At 49.7% G+C, this 19,494-nt stretch overlaps 1 long non-coding RNA gene across 4 annotated transcripts in view; it reads left to right on the forward strand.

Annotated features, from left to right (window-relative positions):
- Positions 1–889: 889 nt before the first annotated feature.
- LOC142818318 (uncharacterized) overlaps positions 890–19,494 on the forward strand; it is a 40,471-nt gene continuing 21,866 nt past the window's right edge. For 2 of the 4 annotated variants that reach the window (XR_012895776.1, XR_012895775.1), the window contains exon 1: positions 890–1,020. This is a non-coding gene — a long non-coding RNA (uncharacterized LOC142818318). Of the gene's footprint in view, positions 1,021–8,579; positions 8,756–19,494 lie in introns of those variants that run through there. The other 2 variants (XR_012895778.1, XR_012895777.1) reach the window with 1 other exon arrangement.

Raw genomic sequence — 19,494 nt, forward strand, 5'->3', positions numbered from 1 at the left:
TGTTAAAGAGGGGGAAAAAAAAAAAAACCAATTTCTGTACCATATCAATACTCTGACTTTTAAGATACTTTAAGTTATGCCTATTATAGGTACCTCCGCAGGTGGATCCAGCCCACAGAGGCCCTGCTAGTCCTCTGCCCCAAGGCCAATTAGGGCCTGGGTGGGGAGGAGTGTGTGAAGTTTCCTCTGCCCTGCCAGGAGCACGTGGCACTTGGAAGCACCAGGCGCTCCTGACAGGGCTGGAGGAGGCTTCGCACACAGAAATTTTTGAAGTGGCCCCCAGCAAAAAATTATTGCCCACCCCTGGCCTATAAGCTAGGTGCTTGTAGTGATGCAGAAAGTGACCTCATGCCACACGCACACCAGGGGCATAAGCCAAAGCCTATTGAAGTCAGCAGTGGTCTCTCCAATTCATTCCATGTACACTAGGTCAGGTTGAAAGGCTGCAAAGGGGTGCTCAGGCAAGGCCTTCTAATTGAGGTGCTCATAGGGAGACAGATACCACATAAAAATGGCTGCCAAGGTAGCTGGTTTTTAGCTAAAGAGCAAATAAAACTGGAAGAGTGAGAGTTTCATCACTAGTGGAAACATTTCTACTTCTGAACAGAGATGGTTGGATGGGGGGGGGGAGGGAGAGAGAGACAACACTGCTGGAACAGAGACAGGCTGCATCAAAATCCTGGACCTTTGGGAAAGTTTGTCTCAGCATCTGGTCACAGGTTTGCATTTGAACTTTATATGTCATGCTCAGCTTTAATTTGTAGTGCACACTCTGACTTTTCAGGGTTAATAACCAGAGTGAAGCTTTGTAATTTGCTGAACTTCTGAACCAGGATGCATTGAGAAAGGTCAAGCTGCATAAGTCATTTCCCAAGAGAGGCGTATTAGCTAGTGTGACAGGAAGGTTTTGGCCTTGACCTTTCTTTCATGAACAGGAAGAAGATATTTTACCAGCGTACTTTCTTGCAGTGATTCTTTGCATCATGCTCCAATAGTGTTACAGACAGTTCCAGGATCCAGGTATGTTTTGTTCATCTGGCTTACCAGTGGATGTCCCAATTTAGATGGTATTCAAAGCATTGCCTTTGAAAGTGCTGACACCCAGCTGGGAAAGAAAAGGTGGGAGCTATCTATATGACAGCTGAAAGCAGTGCTATTTGTTCAGTTAGGCTTGGGCTTTTTGCTCATCGTGTGGCACTTATGTCTGAGACTTTCCCAGCCTCTCACCTCCTCCACACACCTCTTCCCCCAGCCTCTGTTCAACATGACTGGTTGCTTTTCTCTTGGTGTTATCTTTCTTTCTGCCCTCAGCTGCTCTGAACAGATTCCCAAATGTCTTTCTTCTTTCCCCTCTGAGCACACCCACCACTCTGGAAGATCCAACTGGCCAAACAGTTCTTTCCTATTCCCCACCCCTTTGCATCGCTATTATTTACCTCTAACATTTGTCTGCCTGATCTCTGCTCTGCACATTTCTTAAAGGACCAGGCCTTCTCAATTTGACTCAAAAGTGCCTAATTGACTCAGTGCCTCCCCAAATGCATGTTTAGCAAATTTATTATTCACTTAAAAAAAAAACACCTTTGCCCAGCTCTGATCATAACCCACCACGGGAGGAGGGGGTATTCCAGTTTAAAACTATGCATTGAAGATGGAGAGATGTTTGTTTTCCACCTTGATTATTAAGGTCTTGGCTAAGGAGCGGCAGGAGTATGGCTGCAGGGCTAGATGGTGCTGCCTTTCTCCCAGCTGAATATCACCCGATAGCCTCAGTAATCCCACTGACATCCCTCCACCCTGTGCGGAGTACAGAGCTATGCTGTGTGAATGGGGAATCCCAGTCTGGCTCCTGGTGATTGTCATTGCCCCAAAAGGCTGACTATGGGTTTGTGGGTAAATAGTCTATGCTCTGGGAAATAACTGAATGTTAGACTCATTATTTACTCAAAAGACTGAAACGATGGCGGTGGCTCTCCTTGTATCTGTAAGAAATAGCCGATTGCACCCAGACTCTGTGCCAACCCTCCAGCAAATCATATCTACAGAGCAACTCCTGAACACCTGAGTCCTTATTCAAGCAAATGCCACAATGAATTCTGGCTAAATAGGCCCACATGCTGAGTATCTGTTCCGGAGTGCTATGGTGCTACTGAGTGCCTTCAGTGGGAAGTGACAGCACTGTGCACCTATTAGGATCAAGCCTTCCCTTCTGTGCATGTTTTCCTCATCCCTTTTAAATTGCCGCCTAATATCACCCCCCCACTAAGGCTTTTCTTCAGTGCTACTAACACTAAAAGTAAAACTGGTGTATAAGGTTCAGAAAGGAAACAGTTCCCTGCTAGGCAGGGAATAGCTTTAAAAATCTTCTATGCCAGATTTACTGGAGGTTATTAGGCCCCTTTCCCATGATAACCTGAGCAAAAGGCAGTGTCAGCCTCAGTTTGAAGTTCCTGGCTTTGTGAGTTTGTGTCAAACCTTTCCCATTGTTTAAATGTAGGAGTCAAATCTATTCCCGTGGAAAAAAAGGCGAACTCCTGTTGAGCTGAATCACATCAGGAATTGGACTATAGCAGCTTGTTAATCACAGTTTTATGCTTTCTATATATAGTGACATATACACTCAGCAGTCTTATAAGATTATTTCAGCCAACAGTGACACCTTCTGTTGGCCAAAAAATAGTATTGTTGCAAGCAAATTCTTAAGATTGGCAGAAGTTGATTCTTAATTCTTAATCATTTTGACAGTTTATTTTAAAGATTTTTTATTAATTTAAATAATTACTGGTGTAAGACACACACACAGGAAATTATGGGGCAAGCCAAACAGTGAATGTTGTGACTTATAACTGTTAAGCACCATTTGTTAATAACACATGTCAAAATATACACAGTAAAATATCAGGCATAATTCACTGATTTTAGGCGAGTTATGCAGTGGTCACATCTTTACTTCCTGGAAGATCAATGCTGCCATGGGCAATCTTCCAGAGTTCAATTTAGTGGGTCTTTACTAGACCCACTAAATCGAATACTGAGGGTGTCCCTGTAGATGTCGGTACTCCCTGAATTGCATTTCCTCTCTGACTTCCCCTATGGAGATGACACTGAAGTTCAAATTAAGGTATGTCAGTTCCAGCTATGCAATTAATCTAGCTGGAGTTGCATATCTTAATTTGATCTTTCACATAATCAGATGTGGCCAGGGATAAAGCTAGTATGAGTGAAAGGGGAGACAGCCTCAAAGTGATTAGGTTCCAATAGCTATTCAACACAAGATGAGAAGGATAAACAGGAGGATATCAGATCATTTCAGATCTGATTTAATTCTCTATGGGAAATGTTGTATTTGTTTTGATAGTTTAAGACTGAATTCAGTATGCCTGAAGTTAGTTATGTTGGTGTACACCATGCATGTCAAACTCGAAGCCTATTCAGGGCCGCACAAATGAAAACTAATAGCTTTCAGGGCCATCAAAGAAAGTGTACTTTAGAAGAAAGTTGTAGTTATTATAGATTATGTTTTAGGTATATTTTATATTTTTCAGGTCTTGTTTTAATAGACTACAATAATTTGATGTGTAAAATTGTTATTTGCTCATAAAATAATTTAATTTAAATAGAAATTTAAGGTACTCTTTAATTTTTATATGATACATAACTTGTTTTGTTGAAATATAAACAAGTATAGACAGTGTAGACAGTGGTTAATAAAATAGAACAGACTTCTGTGAAAATTTCAGATACTTTGTAAGTTTGAGATTTTGCATAAACATAATTATTCATGCAATTCCAAAAAACAATATATTTATTGATAGAAAATTAATATACACATTGTGTGATTTTATTTAGGAATAAATAAATAAAAACAATATATTAACAAAATAACCCCTTCCTCTCCCCTAGAGCCAGGCACTCCCATGCCCTGTTCTAACCCAATCTCCCTCTGTTCCCCCAGAGCCAGCCCCCCCAACCTAATGCCTCCCTCCTCCCCCACAGCCAGACACTCCCAGCCCCCACAATCTAATACCTGGGCCCAGAGTCACCGTTGCCACCGCCACACATTTCTTCCTCAGGCGTGCTGGGGCAGTGTGAATGCAGCAGCCAGCTGTGAGTGCATGCTGGGCACCGTGTGCAGAGCAGCCTGGCTGTGATCGTGTGTGCAGAGTACCCAGCGCAGAGCAGCCTAGCTGGACATGAGCACGTGCTGGGTGCCGTGTGCAGAGTGGCCCCGGCCGGCTGTGATCCGCACTCAGCCACATGCTCAAAGAGTCCAGTGAGCCGCACTTTATATCTTTATAAAAAATGTACTGGTGGGCTGCAAAAAATTTCAATTGGGCTGCATGTGGCCCACCCAACTCCAGTTTAACATGCCTGGTGTACACCTAAAATATCTGGTTCTTGAAGTGTCCTCATCCTGAGCTACCACATGAGGGCAGAAGTGCCTAGAAAGAAGGATTTTCTTCTTCTACCTATCCAGCTAGAAATTTGTTCCACTGTAGATAGCCAAGAGCTAGGTTGTTACGGTCTCGTCCAAAGCCCCAAGTACAGAAGGTAGTTACAGAACATCATCTGTCTTCTGAGAACAAAAGGCCAATCAGCCTTAGGAATTTGAATTAATAGTCAAGGGCTGTGTTTACACTGGCACGATCTCACGCAAAAGCAGCTGCTCTTGCGCAAAAACTTTCTGCCTGTCTACACTGGCCGCATGTTCTTGTGCAAGTAAACTGACGTTCTAATGGATAAAATCAGGGCTTCTTGCACCAGAACTCTGATGCTCCCACTCAGGAATAAGCCCTCTTGCGCAAGAGCTCTTCTAGAAAAGGCCAGTGTAGACAGGCAACATGAGTTTCTTGCACAAGAAAGCCCTATGGTTAAAATGGCCATCAGAACTTTCTTGCATAAGAGAGCGTCTACGCGGGCATGGATGCTCTTGCACAAAAGCACATGCCAGTGTAGATGCTCTACTCTGGAAGAGTTTTTGCAGAAGAACTCTTCTGCAAAAGAGTTTTTGTGTGAGAACATGCCAGTGTAGACATAGCCCACATGTATAAAATCTTAATCTCTTATAAACAGCTCCTTGAATTCTCTATAAGCACTGAAAATTAAATGTACTAATCATTTAATTATGCTTCCATACAACTGATGAGTAGGGTGACTTATCCCAGTGATGCTCTTTAATGATCAGTCCTATGTTCATTTACAATGAATGCGTCGGGGCAGAGTTACACATTAGGGCTATGTCTAGACTGCAAGCCTCTTTCGAAAGAGCCTCTTTTGAAAGAGAGCATCTAGACTGCACGTTGAACTTTCGAAAAAGCGGCTTGCTTTTTCGAAAGAAAGCATCCAGTGAGTCTGGATGCTCTCTTTCGAAGAAGCCCTATTTACATTGAAGAACACCTTCTTTTGAAAGAGGAACTTTCGAAAGAAGGCGTTCTTTCTCGTGAAATGAGGTTTACCGCCATCGAAAGAAAAGCCGCGTTCTTTCGATTTAATTTCAAAAGAACACGGCTTGAGTCTGGACGCAGGTGAGGTTTTTTCGAAAAAAGGCTACTTTTTTCGAAAAAACCCCTGAGTCTGGACACAGCCTTGGATTGGTTACCTTGGGTGTAATGTGGATCTAGTCAAGTAGTTCAAATAGTGACTACCAAAAACAAAGGTTCAGCAATAGGGTGTGAGGAGGATCACTCACCACCACAGTGCCACCAGCCACCTGTCCTGGGAATTAGGACAGCTGCGTGCCTCCCTTCTGGTGGTGTCTCCCCTCTTCCCTCCAGGCCACAGCATCCTCTTCAGGACACTGCCCTCTGGCAGTGCCCACAGCAGTCTCTGAGCCCCCCTTCCAGGGGCTGTTGTTTCTTCAGTAGGCTATGCTTCAGGGCCTGCAGTCTGGGAGCTTGCTTGGCCAGAGCTCCCCCAGCCTTGCCTTGCCTTGCCTTGCCTTGCCTTGCCTTGCCTTGCCAGCACTGCTCTAGCTCCAGGGAGCCTCATACTCCCCCAGCAGCCAGGCTCTCACTGCTCCCTTCAGAGCTGCAGCCCATCCTCTTGTATAGCTCCCAGCTGGGCTCTAATCAGCTAATGTGGCCTCAGCTGTGGCTAAGCTCCCAGTCCCTGCTCTGGGCTGAGGTTTGCCCTTAAAGGGCCAGTGCAGGTCAAGCGCCCTGTCACACAGGGTGAAAACTGGCATTAGCAAGATCAGCCCCAAAGGTTGCACTATAGGTGCTTTATACTTTAAAACACCATACTAACCATAGCACTGGATTTCTTTGCAAATGGTGCCAGTTACAGTAATGGAAATTGCTAAGAGTCACATAAAACTAACTTTCCAGCGTAGGAACTAGAAAATCCTGAAACTGCAGATTAAGTCCATCCCATTAAGTACTAAATACAACAGTGTCAGCCATAGACTGTGCTGAGTGATAGAGAGGCTCCTTAGAAATACTTTCCCTCTGAATATAGATAACAATACCACTGCATAACTACTGACACCCAAAGGGCTGCAGACTCCCAACAGCCTGTGAAATAGGTATGATCTTCCCCATTTGAGAGCTGAGCTTTTTTACATCATCACTCCACTCCAAGAGCTGGTGGATCAGATCACAAGAGTTGGGCAGCTCTGTCAGCAGACGAGATTACAGCCTGGCTGTGAGACAGATAGTAGGAATGAAACTTTTTTTAAAAAAAACCTCATCTCCCTTTCTATGCTGGGGCCTTGGAGGGCTGCAACTCAGGTCAGGGATATTGTCTCTCTGAGATTAGTGCATGGAAGGGATCTAGGGCATGTGGCTCTCATCCTTGGAGTGGTGGGGTCAGCCATCTTTCTTGAGAGTGGACTGAGCCACATGGAAAGCTGCCACAGGGTTAAGGCTCCATGGCCCTATCCAACAGAAATGACTGTGCTGTAATTGCATCCCTGACACACTAATTTTCTCCACTGTAGACTACCATAAGGCAAAGGGAAGTTAAAACACAGTGGCTGTGTCTAGACTGGCAAGTTTTTCCGCAAAATCATCTGATTTTGTGGAAAAACTTGCCAGCTGTCTACACTGGCCGCTTGAATTTCCGGAAAAGCACTGATGATCTCATGTAAGATCGTCAGAGATTTTCCGGAAATACTATGCTGCTCCCATTTGGACAAAAGTCTTTTTCCGAAAGACTTTTGCGCAAAAGGGCCAGTGTAAACTGCACAGTAGTGTTTTCCGCAAAAAAGTGCTTTTTTGCGGAAAACCGCGTCTAGATTGGCTACGGATGCTTTTCTGCAAAAAGTGCTTTTGCGGAAAAGCATCCTGCCAATCTAGACATGCTTTTCCGAAAATGCTTTTAACAGAAAACTTTTCCGTTAAAAGCATTTTTCGGAAAATCATGCCAGTGTAGACGTAGCCAGTGCTCCACTGGGTTGGAACAAGGTTCTAATGACTTCTAGCCCCCCTGCCTTCCTGCCAGATCACACATCCACCAACGTTGCAGGGTGTGACTGTTCCCCCTACATGCCAATATCATGACAGACTAGCTCTAATTCCTTAAATGTGAAGTTAAACAGAACTGGGATTGCTTCAGTAATCTGTAAGGTGCACCCTGTCATGTGAACTGGTTAAATGTTTGTTCAGGTATTGTAACCAACTCCCTTCTCCACAAATACACCCAGTGCTCCTGTGGTGGCAATCCTTTGCAGCCATGCAGGGCAAACTGATTTGACCCTGGAAGCTCAGCCTTCTTTCTGTGCAAGTAGCACAGATGCAGGTGCCTTTACTGTACAACCCAAGCTGCATTAAAGGCTCAGCATGCTTAGCTAGGAACAACTGGATAAGATTCTAGCAAAGGTGAAGTGAGATAGTCAGGCAACTATCACTGTACCAGAATGCAGCATGGGGTAACTAACCACCAGAGTTTAGCATAATAATTTATCATAGTTTTTAAATAGCAGTTAGGAAATGCCAAGTCCAGCACATGTTTAAGGAATGGTCAATAACTGTTGGGCATCATATGTCTAGGAAGAAAAGGAAGCTGTAAAGAATTGCAATAATGCTACCTCCACCAGAGTAACAACAGTCAGTTAATATCCTGGGCCTGTGCAGCACTTACATGAAAGCAAACACCATTGATTATCCTTTGGCTGTACCTGTGTAATTTCCATTAACACTGCGGGAATAAAGTACACACTGAGTGTCATGGCTCACTAGGTCCTATAAATCTGTGTGTGCTGAATGTATTTACCCAAATTTGAATTTGGCCAGGACATCAATGCTAATCCCCTAGTCTTATGACTTGCACCACTGGCTACATGACCCACAAGCAGCCAGAGCCCAGATTTTGTCTCCACAACCTCATACACCCAACAGCTACTGGGGCGCCAATTCATGACAGATGCCAAGGGACCAGTGCTACCTGTATCACCTACACAGATTCCTTCAGGACTTCCATAGAGGTCTGCCCTCCACAGTCTGATATAGCCTGACTGGTGATAGCAGCTAGGATCACAGCAGAAAGTGGGATGGCTCAGTTCTGTAACATGGTATATGCCACATGGCCTTCACACTAGGTAGCACTAACACTTAGGAGGCGATTTGCAGGTTCCAGATGACTCACTTGTGACTGTGCAGTGGATGGATGCTGCAGCAATCAATCCACCAGTAGCTGATTAATCATGTTTGCTTAGACATGATAAATCAACCTCTGAGCACTTGCCCATTGACTCGGGATGAGAAAAATAGCTGGAGTTGATGAGAGAACAGCTGGAGTCGATGAGAGAGACACTGTGGTAAGTACATTGACTTCAGCTATGTTATTTGCGTAGCTGAAATTGTGTAGGTTAGATCGATGTGGGAGGGGAGAGGGGACATGTAGTGTAGACAGGGCCTAAGGAAATGCCCAGTTCATGGGCACTGTCATGGCATTTCTGGAACTAAGGCCCTCTCTGGAAGTGATGCTTGTATTAATCAGGCTGCGGGGTTGTAGTGGTTGGAAGATATGTGATTATATTCTAATTTAACGGCCATTAAAAGCTTCCAGCACGCAAGGCCTAGCTGAGCAACAGCACACATAGTAACTTAACTACAGCAAGACTATCTAGTGTATTATTATAGTCTGTGTCTTATTTTAGATCTCTTACCATATGTATTTCTACGGCATATGTATATTTCTTCTGGGAATTGGGCCCTTGCTCCCTATTTTTAAATATGTTCCCTCACCATCTTGGGACTTGGATGACCTTGCTCCCTATTTGTAAGGCAGATTGTAAATAAATTTTTTCAACCATTTGCTGAACATCTGGTTTTAATACAATGCCCTCCATCTAGTTAGCTTGACGAAGACATTGTTCTAGTCCATTGATTCGCCAAGTGAGATCCATGGACCACTAGTGGTCCGTGGCTGTCTCCCAGGTGGTCCGTGGCTCAAGCTCGGCCCCTTCCCCCCCTACACACAGTGGGGAACTGGCGCTGTGGCTCGAGCCTCGTGGTTGCCAGGCAACTGCAGGCTGGAGCACCAGCTCTGACTTCTTGCTCAGAAGGTGCGCGGAAGAGGGTCGGGGGAGGTGTGGGCGTGGCATGGCATAGGGACTGGGGTGGCCCAGTGAGTGGAGCGGGTGGCATGGAGCCAATCACGGGGCCCTGCGCCGAGATGCTGCAGGTGGCCCAGGAGGCCTTTCGTGACAGCAACTTCAAGCTGGCAGCCAAGATCTACAGCTCGCAGCCGGCCAAGCTGTCGCAGCCCGAGCAGAGCCTCTGCCTGCACTGTGGGGACATGCTGGCTCATGCCAGCCACATGGCTGAGGCCCTGAAGGCCTACAGCGCCACCGCCTGGCAGACCTGCCTGTGGCCTGAGGAGCTGTGGGACCTGGTCAAGAGCTTGGCACTCAGCCAGTGCGAGAAGGTGCTGCACCTGTCGTCTGGCCTGCTGACAGCCCTGAAGGGGCAGGCGAGGCGCTGAGCGACCTGCCTGCTGCCACCTGCTGGCGCTGCTCAGCTGCCCACTGTGCCGGCAGCTACTGTGTGAGCTGGTGAGCCTGAACTGTGGCCACACACTCTGCCGCCGCTGCGCCTAGCCCTGTGACTCTGGCCACTGCCATCGGCCCCGCTGTGCCACCACCAGTGTTTCTGAAGTGTTCGCTGCAATGCCAGGCCTCCTGGATACATTAGCACAGAGCCAGAGGAATTCAGCTGGCGACTAGCATGCCATTCCACATTCAAAGGGTTTATCTCGCTGCATGTGTAAAAATAACAGTAACATTAAAGCTTTGTGTGCCCATAAGCTCTGGCCTTGCCTTCTTGAATAGCCAAGGGTACGTCTACACTACAGCGCTAGTTCGAACTAACTTAGTTCGAATTAGTTAATTCGAACTAAGCTAGTTCGAACTAACGCGTCTAGAACTAAAAACTAGTTCGAACTAGCGTTTTGCTAGTTCGAACTAGCAAGTCCACATTGAGTGGACTCTGAACAGGGCTTAAGGATGGCCGGAAGCAGTGCCGGCAGGGCATAAAAGGAGGACTTAGAGCATGGAGATGCTGTCTCAGGCTAGCCGAGGGCTGCGCTTAAAGGGTCCCGACCCCCACCCCGGACACACAGTTCTAAGGGGTGCCCCGCTTCCAAAGAAGTTCTGGCTTGGAGTGCCCTGAGTGCCCACACTGGGCACATCACACCACTCGGCCATCAGCCCGGCTGCACTTGCCGCAGGCTGCCATCTGGGGAGAGGGAGTAATTGGGGGGCTGCAGGAGAGCTTCCACCCCCAGAAGCCCGCAGAGCCAGCCCAGTCCTCCCCATCGGGGGCTCGTACCCCATTCCTCCCTCACCTCCTTCCACTTACCCTTCCCTAGCCCCTCTTCTTATTGATGTACAAAATAAAGATAACGTTTCTTCCAACATTGACTCTGTCTTTATTGAAAAAAACTGGGGGAGACTGGGAAAAGGAGGTGGGAGAGGGGAAGAGAAAGGCTGGGAGAGGGGAGGGCAACTAACATGATCAGGGGTTGGGAACAGGTCCCAGATGAAGAAAGGCTACAGAGACTGGGACTGTTCAGCTTAGAAAAGAGGAGACGGAGGGGGGACAGGATAGAGGTCTCTAAAAGCAGGGGTTGGGTGGAGAGGGTGCATTCAGAAAAGTTCTTCCTGAGTTCCCATAAAGAAGGACTAGAGGACACCAAAGGAAAGGAATGGGTAGCAGGCTTGAAACTAGTAAGAGAAAGTTGTTGTTCTTGACAAAGCAAATAGTTAACCTGTGGAACTCCTTGCTGCAGGAGGCTGTGAAGGCTAGAACTAGAACAGAGTTTAAAGGGAAGTGAGATAAAGTGATGGAGGTTGGGTCCATGGAGTGCTATTAGCCAGAGGGTAGGAGTGGTGTCCCTGCCCAAAGTTTGTGGAAGGCTGGAGAGGGATGGCACGAGACAAATGGCTTGGTCACTGTCTTCGGTCCATCCCCTCCAGGGTCCCTAGGGTTGGCCGCTGTTGGCAGACAGGCTACTGGGCTAGATGGACCTTTGGTCTGACCCAGTACGGCCATTGTAAGCTCAGGGCTCAGTGTCGGGGGTCTCAGTGGACCCCCTTGATTTTCATGCACACCTGGTCCTGGGTGGCCAGGCTGGCAGCTCTCCTGCCCTAGACGGCCACTTTCCTGTGCCTAGTGCGGAGATCGTGGACGAGGTCCACGATGTCCGCACTAGCCCAGGAAGGTGCCCGCCTCTTGCGGTCCAGGGCAAGCTCCCGGGAGCAGCCAGCCTGGTCCCGGCAAGAGGGGGTGGGCTGGGGGGCATCGGGTGGGTGGCTCTGTGCCGTGCCAGGTGCAGGGTCTGCTAGCTGGGTGCTGGCAGGCTTGCACCTGGCACGGGCACCGTAGCCAGCCCGTGCCCCTTTAAGGGGTCCGGGGCCGGGAGGGGGGCATAGAGTTTCCCTGGTGTTGGCCAGAGTGGCCACCAGGGAAACCTGGGGAGGGCTAGCCTCCCACTAGTTCGAACTAAAGGGCTACACAGCCCTTAGTTCGAACTAGCTAGTTCGAACTAGGCGTTAGTCCTCGTAAAATGAGGTTTACCTAGTTCGAACTAAGCGCTCCGCTAGTTCGATTCAAATTCGAACTAGCAGAGCGCTAGTGTAGCACCTATTAAAGTTAGTTCGAACTAACGTCCGTTAGTTCGAACTAACTTTGTAGTGTAGACATACCCCAAGAGTTTATAAACTGAGGAACTGTGTTCAGAGCGTATGAACTGGCATCAGGCCATTGAAGTGAGGGTCTGGCTCTGTGTTGTCTGAAATTCAGAGACATCTGGATTCCAAGGCATATTAAGATATACAAGAGCTCTGGAGGCAAAGAACATTTTGGTGCCCACCATATCTACCCCTGCCATGGGACCCTGTCCCCAGCTCCTCCCCTTCACACCAAGGTCCCACTTCCTGGCCTGGCCAGACGCTAGGCCATGGAAAAGCTGCCCAGGGAGCCTGGACCACTGTGGGGATCTCCAGACCCTTCACCTGCCCTGGACAGGGAGCTATGGGAGGACAGAGACATGGGCCAGGGGCTGCTCTTGGGCACCACAGCTCCCCTGTCCAAGCCAGGTGCAAGAATCCTCACAGGTACTGGAGACCCTTAGCTGGCTCTCACCACATCATAGGTCAGTAGTCCCCAAACTGTGGGTTTCCCCCTCTGCAGGGCACAGAGAAACTTTGGCCAGGGGAAGGCTCTGCATCCAGCCACATCCCCATTCATAACTAGTGACCACAAGTCCTGGTGCTGCTTCTGATCCCAGCAAGGCGGGGGGAAAGTGGGGGTGACTGAAAAAGTTTGGCAACACAGCCTAGGCTGACCATACAACCAGACCAGTTTTGGCAAAACTAGGCATTTGTCCTGTTTGCTCTTGCCACCTGATCACCAGCCCTACTGTATGTGTGTCCAGTGGGGCAGACAGGGTTTGGCGGAGGGAGGGGGAGGGAAGCACCTCAGTGCAGCGTGGGGAAAAAGCGCCTCAGTGCGGCATGGCTTGGTGTGGGGGGAGGAGAGGATTTCAGCCAGGTCAGTGGGGGGCTCAGGCGAGCGGCTCAGCCAGTCAGCTCTGCCGGGGGGCAGGGCAGGGGGAATATGCAGGGTTCCCCACCCTTCCAAAAGTTAGGAGCTGAGCTGAAGGCAGGGCCACATGGAAAGAGTAGGCATTTGAGGGAGTGCGGGAGAGCAGGGACCCAACATGGCAGAGTTCCAGCTGCTCCTGCAGGGGCATGGGCTCTGCCAGCCAGGGTGATCTGCCACTGCCTGTATTTCGGTGTTTCGTTAATGCCCATTGTGTGTGGCAGTGACCCCTTGCCCAGTGTATCCCTGAGGTCTGAATGCAGCTCTTGTTCCATCAGACATAAGAAAATAATGTAACATTCACGAGAAAAGAAACAAAACTGGCAGCAGCCATAGTTCCTCTCTTGGCTGTGTCCAGACTCCATGCCTCCGTCGACGGAGGCATGTAGATTAGCCAGCTCGGAAGAGGGAAATGAAGCCGCGATTAAAATAATCGCGGCTTCATTTAAATTTAAATGGCTGCCCCGATCTGCCAATCAGCTGTTTGTCGGCAGATCGGGAGAGTCTGGACGCGATGCCCCGACAAAGAAGCCTTTCTTCATCGACACAGGTAAGCCTCGTGAAACCAGGTTTACCTGTGCCGATGAAGAAAGGCTTCTTTGTCGGCGCATCGCGTCCAGACTGCCCCGATCTGCCGACAAACAGCTGATCGGCAGAGCGGGGCAGCCATTTAAATTTAAATGAAGCCGCGATTATTTTAATCGCGGCTTCATTTCCCTCTTCCGATCTGGCTAATCTACATGCCTCCGTCGAAGGAGGCATGTAGTCTAGACACACCCTTGCTGTCCCTCCTGTGGGCGTAGCGCTGTCAGAGTGAGCATTCCTGTCATTCTGACTCCTGTATATGATTATTATTTGTGGATGAACTCACTGGGTGTTAGAAGCAGGGTCGGGGGTGGCAGTTAGTGGAGGTACCTCACGCTCTGCTTTGCATTCTTAGTTTGTGGTGAAGTTAATACAGCTACCAGCCCCCTGTTCCCCAGGGCTCAGGCTTATACCAGATGAAAGCGCATCAGTGGCAAAATTGTCTGCAATCCTCTGTGTGCCACAACAGATGTTGATTGACAGTTATTGCCGTTTAATTCTCCAGCCTTTTCTTCTGAGTCAGTCAGCAGTTTTTTCTTACCAGACCATAAAGCCCTTTAATACATAGAGGCTGCTGGTGTAGATTCTGTACAGCTGTGGTGAGTATGATGGGTGCCAGCTCTAAGCCAGCTTTCCACTCCCCCAACATAAATGGTTCCCTGTCTTAAATTAGAGCAGCCTAAGGGCTACTCTAAACTACACTGGGAGACATGGGTGCCCCAGAGATCTTTGTGTTGCCCAGTATTAGCAGCATGCCCTGTGGTCGGCTCCTCCAGCTTTGTGCCCTGACAGCTGGTCTGTCTAGGTCAGGAACCAGAGGCGAGTGTGACTGGTCTGCATCCAACTGGCTCACTGATTTCAAGGTACTGGTTGCTTCAGCTTGCTCATCTGATTGATGGGGTGAATACCCCTTAGCAGCCCCACAGAGTGCTGTGCAGATTAATTTACCACCGTTTCTGAAGTGTTACGAGAGCCTCAAGGTGCAAAGTGCCCTAGAATTCAAAGTGCTCTTGGTATGAGTGTAACAGACTCTCATGGCCTTTCCTGGTACCCAGAGTACAGTTACATTGCTCAGTCCCTCCCCCGGCACATGCTGCACCAGCCCTCCCCTCAGTGCTGTTTATGCTTTTTCAGTACATGTAGTTCTCTATCATTGTCAACTCCCTTGTTCATTGTGTTGCTAAAACAAACCCAGTGAGTTGTTTGAATCTTTCCTCATAAACCCTCTGGCCACTTTATTTTGCACTGATGCTTCTCATCCATTAGAGGACCTCCCACCCCGCTTCCTTCAGCAGCTGCCTTAGCCTCCCTACTATCCACTGACACTAGCTGCAGCCCTCGGGAAGCTGGTGGTGGCTGCTCTGGCAGCCTGCTTTGGGGCTGCACTGCAGCCCAACTCCAGCAAACGACCAGAGCTGGCCTCGTGATAACTGAGCAGAGCCCTAGAGCATGTCACCTGCCCTGCCCCTGCCAGCTCCAGGGAATCTGGTGGAAGGTTCTGGCAGGGGGAACTCATCCAGAACCCCAGGCTCTGGAGGCTGATGTCTTATCCATTAGACCTTCCTACCTCCGGCTGCTGTTGTATCTTCCCTACCTTCACTCCCCCCAACTCTGTGTACCGAGCCCCTCATACACCTGAACCCTCTACCCTGAGCCCCTCATTCATCCCAACCCAGACTCCTGCACCCCCACAGCTCCAGGCCCCTGCCATAAGATTGTCAGAAGACAGCACATGCATGAAGCTGGACTTGACCAGTTATGATATAAACTTCAAAGAAATGCGCAACAAGATGCAGCAGCAGAAGTCCCATTAAGTAAAGTCTGTGAGGACAATGTTTCATTTAAGCCATTATTAATCATCATGTCAATTCTCAATGATATTACGTTGTTTATTTTCAGTCATGCAGATGGGGCATTATACAGCTCTTTGTGGGTCACTTGTTTGGAATTTTGATGTAGTTTGGCTCTTTGGTTTGGAAAGGTTGCAGTCAGGGCTAGACGTGCCTCAGGGCAGTCAGGGCTAGTTTGGCCCAACTCATCACTTCTCACCTCACACCTACATGTCAAGCCCTCAGGGCAGGGCCAGGACTCTGTGTGTGCAGTGCACGATGGGGGCCCAACTCTGACAGCGGCATCCAGGCCCTGCTTTAGTGTGAACAATCACCAACAACCCTAAGGCTGTGAGTGTAGAGTAGCTGCAAGGGGATATCCATGGAGGCCTGTATGTGGGGCACCCATGCGAGGGGGGTTGCATCTGTGCCAGCTGATGCTGCGTTGCGGGTGCCCAGAGAGCTGCTGGCTGTGCTGCTGGGTGCACTCTCCTGGCACAGCCAGAGCTTCCACATGCAGGGCTGCCAACTGTCTAACTGAACAATCCTAGAAACCCTTGCCCCACCCCTTGCCCCAGGGCTAGGCCCATGTTCCGCCCCTTCTTGGTGGCCCTGCCCTCCTGCATCCCACCACCCTTCAGCACTTGCTGTCCCCCCCTCACTTTCACCAGGCTGGGGCAGGGAGTTGGGGTGCGGGAGAGAGTATGAGCTGTGGGCTGAGGCAGGGGGTTAGGGTACAGGGGGATCAGGGGGAAGCACTTACCTCGGGCAGCTCCCAAACGTGACTGGCACACTCCTCTGGCAGCAGCTCTTAGGCAGGGGGGACCAGAGGGTCTCTGTGCACCACTACCCGCAGGCACTACCCCCACAGCTTCCTTTGGCCACAGTTCCTGGCTAAGGGATGCTGTAGAGTCAGCACTTGGCGTGGGAGGTAGTGCTCAGAGACGTCCCTGCCTGGGGCTGCAGCAATGTTTTGGCCACTTCTGGGAGCAGCGTAGCGTGAGGGTGGACAGAAAGCCTGCCTTAGCCCTGCTGCACTGCTGGTGGCCAGGGGTCTCCAACCCCTTTTAAATTGCCTGGGCAGCCCATAAGCAATAGCTTTCTTTGCCTCCCCCCCATTGGCGGGCTTCTGCCCATGCGCTGAGTGGCAGCCTCCGGCTTTCTGCTCTTGTAGCCTCCATAGGTGCTGGCCCTATTCTCAAGCTGACAGCAGTTTGAATTCCTATCCTCTAGATCAGTGGCTCTCCAACTGGGGTCCGTGGATGCCTTGCAGGTGGGTCGCAGCTCAAGTTTACACCGTAGTGGGGAGCCCGTGCTGGTGCTCCAGCCCCGCCCCCCTGCAAGGTTGGAGTGCCAGCGCCAGCTTTCTGCTGGGCAAGGGGAGGGAAGAAAGCCCCAAGTCTTCCCACTGAATCTGGCTCACGGGGAAGAAAAAAAGCCAGAAGTGACTCCACTGCTCCCCCTCCCAGCAATGCAGGACGCACTGCCTGGAGGCTTTCCCTGCTGCTCCCACTGGCCAGAATCCAGCCACTGGGAGCAGCGGGAGGTTGTGCCTGGGACATGGTACCTGGGAGCAGAGGGGAGACACAAAGGCAAGTAAGTTCCCCCTTTCTCTCATGCTCAGACATGCATCTCCACCCCCTCCCGCATGCTCCTGCCTGCTGACACCCCACATCTTCAGCTTGCTCCTGCACCCTACCTCTTGACCAGACTCTGCACCCTCCCCTGCTCCTGCACACTCCCCCCAGCCAGACACTTTACTCACAGCCTGCTCCTGCACCCTGACTCCCACTCAGACCTTGCCCCCTCACCCCCTCCTTCACCCCCACCTCACACCCAGATCCTGTATCCCCATCCCTATCTCCCTCTTTGGTAGCCCTGTCCTGCACACTCAACTCCTCATTTGGGCCCCAGCCCAGAGCCTAGTCCACAAAATCCACTAACCCCAGAAGAGTAGCTCTGGCCTATGGAAAGCCCTGAACCTTGGTCCTCCCTGTCCCTCCCACCCCAGGGGAGCGAGGTGTCTCGGTTGGGGGTCACATGAGGGAGGGTTGGAAGCTTTTGAAGGGTTTTTGTTTTGGTTTGGTTTGGGTTTTTTTTTTTTTTTTGCTTCTCACTTGTGTGGTCCCTGACTGATTTTTCTGTGGGTCAGTGGCATCTTACCCAAAAAAAGATCCCTCCCCCCCCCCAGCCATAAATAAAGACAATGTTGAAATCTTTTGTGTTGGACATAAATTAATATTATGGTTCATTTAAAATTAAGTTTGGTAAACTTAAATGAGAAAGTTAAAGTGCTTAATCATTTCAATTGATATTTCTTTTCTGACTGGTTAAATTAAACAGTTTGCCCTAACTGCAGCACTAGCAAAATGGCTTGGGCATAATTATTTAATTAACAGCGAGTTTCCATTAGCAGTTGGTGGTCCATGCAAAGGTTTGCATGGAGCTGGGTGGGCTACAGGCCAAAATGTTTGAGCACCACTGCTCTACGATGTTTCCTTATGACTTTTGCTAAAGAAATGCTGAGCAAGATCCAGTGGGAAGATTGGGACATACTTTGCTCAGCAGGCTATAAACAATAAGCGAAGTAGCTTTTGACCACTGACTTCCAAACCTAAACAGTTCTCAGGCCCTTTTGGTCACACACTGTTCATGCTGAGGTGCTGAATTCTCTTCCTGGGAGGTACGAGGCATAGTTATGAATGCACTCTTGTTGCATCCATGAATCTGTGCAAAGCGGTTGTTGGCCTCAACCTCTGCCCACCTCTGACCTATGTAATTCCCTCTGAGACCTGGAAACTGAACAATCATAACATCTGGCCATTAGCCACAGCTGGCCATTAAAACACCTGGCCTGTCCCTCCCCTCATTAGTGCCTCCTTCAATTGTCTCATCATTAGGGACCCAACTGGTCAGGTTTCCTACTGATTTCAATAGGCTCCGGATTCTGGCCCTGAGGCTTAGGCTTAGTACTTGCCTACATCGGCCATAGATCACAATGGGCTAGCTCCACAATGGAATCTAGGTGTTTCCATGCCTAACTTTTTAGGTGCCACAAGTCAGGTGCTCAGGCTCCCTAAACCCTGCTCAAGGAGGGCAAAGTGCTTAAGAACGGGATTCACAGGAGCAAGCAGCCTGAGTGAGGCGCTGCCTGAACGAGCCGTGGGAAAGTGCTGAGGAAGGGGGAGGCTTATGGGGGTGAGATGCCCTTCTCCACACAGGATTCATGGCTTTGAACCTGCCTTTCAAAGGGAGTTAGGCACCTAAACCATGGCAGTCTTTCCCCATGAATACTGAAGAGGTTATGGAGATACTGCTTCCTCTTATAACCAATAGGCCACTGGTCAGAGCACTGACCCATGGTCAACTCCCTGCACTGCCTGCGCTGGCACAGGGACTTGAGCCCAGTTCTCTCAACCCCTACCTGGGCACGCTAACCACTGGGCTATTTGTTACCCTGGGGTGGATCACTCTCGGTCTCTCCTGTTGAAGTTGTTCCATTTTGTATAAAATACTTAACTAGTCACTGGTGCAGGACTCAACTATAGTTCCCCCAAAGCTGCATGGCCGTGCAGGAGCTATTAAGCCCCAGGCATGAGCTCAAGGCTGCTGTAGGGAGAGATTGTTCTCCCCAAGCCCTTAAGTTGCTGTAGCTGGCAAGGGGAGCCCCTCTGCACTGGTCCCAGCATGGAGCTGCCCAGATAAGCCTGAGCCCTAATTCCCCACCCTACCTGGAGTCCCCCTGAGCATCCTCCCACATCCCAAAGCCCTCATTCCCAGCCCCACCCCCAACTTGTACCCCCTTCTGCACGCCACTCCAGAGCCCCTCCCGAAACCTGGAGCCTTCCTCCAGCACCTCATGCCCAGTGCCACTGCACCCCCCCTCAACCAGAGCCCTCACATTCATTACCCCAATCCTCTGTCCCAGCCCTGAGCCCCTCAACCTCAGTGCCGCCCTAGAGCCTGCAGCCCCAGCCAGAGCCCTCACCCTCATGGACTCCAGCCCTCTGACTCAGGCCTGATTCCTGGTCACACAC

This window comes from Pelodiscus sinensis, chromosome 14 (genome assembly GCF_049634645.1).
Source record: "Pelodiscus sinensis isolate JC-2024 chromosome 14, ASM4963464v1, whole genome shotgun sequence".
In the NCBI taxonomy this organism is placed as follows: domain Eukaryota; kingdom Metazoa; phylum Chordata; order Testudines; family Trionychidae; genus Pelodiscus; species Pelodiscus sinensis.